Below are 3,836 nucleotides of genomic sequence, written 5' to 3' on the forward strand. Positions count from 1 at the left end.
TCTCACACACTCACTCACACACACACACACACACACCAGAGCTGAAGTAACTCTGTAGTTCAGTTCACTCGATCATCAGTTAAAGTTGTGAATCCTCTCAGAAACTCTTCCCTTTTCCTCCGTCAGGTTAGCACAGAGCTAATGCTAATCTCCTCACAGGAATAAAGTCAGTCACAAACACTGAGCTGGAGCGCGCGCGCACACACACGCGCACACACAGCGCCTGAACAAAAACTGTAGAATAAACTTTATACAACTTTTATCAGCGACCTACTGGAAGTTTCCTTTCAAGATCTCCGACTCTTTGACTTCAAATCTGAAACACACACACTCTCTCTCTCACACACACACACACACACACACTCACATGTACACATCAATCTAAGCACTAGCGGCTAGGCTATCTCTCTCTCTGACTGACACACACACACACACACACACACACACACTGAACAGCCCGGACCAACAGAGTTTAACGACGGAATTTATCATTCAGGAGTGTGTGTGTGTGTGTGTGTGTGAGAAGCATGAACTTTCTTTAAAACTTTTATTTTTCGTCTTAGCTAAAAAGTCTCTCTTTTTAATCATTTGAACTGAATAAACAGTGTGTGAGGGTAAAGGGGAGTGTGTGTGAATATAAATATATATATGTGTGTGTGTGTGTGTGTGTGTGAGTCCTCAGGATGCGCTCACACTGTAACGTGTGAATTCGCGGTTATTAATCAACTTCCTTTAAAACAAAAAACCTCCTGTTTAGAATTTTTGTGTAACTCGACACCGCGGTCATTTCCTGCCACTTCCGAGGGGCGGGGCTTCTGGACGGCCACACCCACTGAGACGCTTTTTTCCCATTAATTTGCTAATGCTAATGCAAATATTTAATGCTGAGGTTCGAACCTGGGAACCAGGATGGGGAAGAAGATGGACTTTAGTGACTTTGAGCGGGGCCTGGGTACGGGTACCAGACAGGTGGAGGGAGTATTTCTGAAATAGCTGCATGATGCTGTCATGTCCATATGGACCAAAACCTCTACGGAGTGTTTCCAGCACATGGTTGAATTTATGCCATAAAGACTTAAACCAGTTCTGAAGTCAAAACCAAAATCCAACCCAGTACCAGCTAAGTGTACCTAATAAAGTGGCCATTGAGTGTGTCTACGGCCCTGATAACTTTATCTCCCTGCACAAACACTGAGAAACAAGAAATATATTATATCTTTGCTTTTCAATGGCCAAGTGTGTCAGTCTAATTTAGGTTGTGTGTGTGTGTGTGTGTGTGTGTGTGTTCATGATAGAATCTGGAATGTTTTCTGAATCCTGGCAACCCCAGATCTTACTCAGCTCTTCTGTGTGCATCTCACTGGTGATGGAAAACACACCTGTCAAACAGAGGTACATCTTAAAGAGTGCAGAGCAACACCACACGCGAGTGAAGGAGTGTTTCTGACTTCTAACTTCCTGCTGTGGGTTACTCTTAATTAATCTAATAACTCTAATAACATGATCTACAGTATTGTATATCATAATTCAGGCGGTACGGTGGTGTAGTGGTTGACACTGTCCATGCACCTCCATGCTCCAGGTTTCATTCCCTCCTTGGGTCTGTGTGTGTGTGGAGTTTGCATGTTTTCCCTGTGCTTGGTGGGTTTCCTCTGGGTACTCCGGTTTCCTCACACACTCCAAAGATATGCAGATTAGGCAAACTGTCGTTCCTAAATTGCCCGTAGTGTGTGAATGAGTGTGTGAGTGTTGACCAGAGGTCCCTAGTTCGTCCCTACGGTGCCTAGCTGGACTACAGAGGTTCAAGTCAAGTGTGATTGTCTCTCACTCATTTATTCTAAAATAATGTCATTATAAATGTCTTTCTGCAAAACCAAACCCTATGGTCACAAACCGCTGCTGGAACTTCTGCTCCTGTGGTTTATTTCAACCCAATTTTATGGCTTAACAGAAGTTAAAAACTTTGGATATAAATATAAATATAAAACTCCCTGAGACACATCATCGCACCTCTAACATCACCAACAAGCCTCACCTGAGCTCCAGGACAGGGACGGAGGACATTTTGAGCTGCACTGTCCCCTACTGGCCAACACAGGGTACTGTATCATGCTGTACTGTATACATTATTGTTCTTTAAGCTGTATCTGAATCAGCAGTAATAACTAACACACGAGGGCCGCGTCACAGTAACACTGTGCACTCATCATCGTTTTTCACTTGTCAGGTGAGTGTCACAGGTTAGTGACTAGTGTGTTTAATGATATCAAAAGCCCAGTGTTTCGCTCACATTTTGCGCCATCTCTTTGTATGTTTAACAGGCGTGTTAAATAAAGACATGAAATATCAGCACTGTTTGTGTTTATCTGCTTAAAAACACTGTGTGCTTATGTTTGTGACTTTGTTGAAAATCAGTTCACATTTCATGAGCAATTTATACAGAGGACTAGGAAAGTTCACTTACTGTTTTCTTGCTGCTGTACATTTATTGCACGATTTATTAAACTTTCAGAAAGAGAACCAAATAAACCCTACTATCCTATAATATCCTTGAGTAATTGGCACTGCAAACTATTAGATGTATTGCACACTGCATTGTATATGTAGATGTCTTTAAAGTTATAACACTTAAATGTCTCCCGGCTGATCTCAGGACCTCAGTACATTCAGAAAATCTGGATGATGTCACCCTGTGAAAGTTAATCAAAAGTGCACTATTAGGTTGTAATGGTCTTTAAGTCAAGTGGTTTTTATTGTTATTGCAACTATATACTGAAACAATGTTCATACAGCACCATGATGCCAAATAAAACTCAGCAGAACATAACTTACACTACAAACACTACAAAGACTATATAAAGTGCACGAGTGCAAGCATGTGCAAGAGGATACAATTCTACTGCAAAACACAAGAACACCGGACACAGTTATGGACAGAGCCACAATGCTGGTGGGTTTTCTGGTGGGAGCTGCTGTTCAGGGACAAGTTGAGATGCTCCACCCAGGCATCCTGTGCGCTTAACCATTGATGTTCAGTCTGCAGTGGTCCTTTAGTGCTCTCCTGAAGTCAACACCTATCGCTTTAGTGTTGTCCACATTCAGGATGTTGGTTCTGCACCAGTCTATTAGCTTTTGCACGTCCTCTCTGTACACTGTCTCGTCGCTCATGCTGATGAGTTTGTGATCCACCACGTTTGTGTCACTGGAGAACTTGTTGATGTGGTTGGAGCTGTGTGTGTCGCTACACAGTGGTGAATCAGCAGAGTAAACAGCAGTGGACCGAGCACACACCCCTGGGGGACATCAGTGTTCAGAGTGGTTGTTGCATAAAGTATGAAATTACATCCAGTGTTATTTAAGCGAACGACACATCATCACAGGTTAACCAACAGAAGTGTTACATTAAAAATGTTATATTATACTCATAAAAAAGTTAATATAAATGAATACATTTATCTTTTCTGTCTCTTCTTCCATCTTCTTTTTAACACCTGGACACCTGATGGCTTTAAACCTTTGACATCTTTTTGATTTGCTGAGCATCAGTACATTATCCAGATTCAGGTTCCAAACTAAACCCGTTCATGGTGATGATATGCAGACTGGTTTAATATTATATTACTGGTTTAATAATTTCACAAAACCAGAAAGAAATGATCATTTTTCCTAGGGTCCAGGTTCGAGTCCCGCCTCTGTATGTGTGTGGAGTTTGCATGTTCTCCCCTTGCTTGATGCGTTTCCTCCAGGTACTCCGGTTTCCTCCCACAGTCCAAAGACATGCACATAAGGCTAATTGGCATTCCCAAATGGGCTGTAGTGTGTGTCCTGTGTAGTCC

This window comes from Clarias gariepinus, chromosome 11 (assembly GCF_024256425.1).
Source record: "Clarias gariepinus isolate MV-2021 ecotype Netherlands chromosome 11, CGAR_prim_01v2, whole genome shotgun sequence".
Taxonomy (NCBI): domain Eukaryota; kingdom Metazoa; phylum Chordata; class Actinopteri; order Siluriformes; family Clariidae; genus Clarias; species Clarias gariepinus.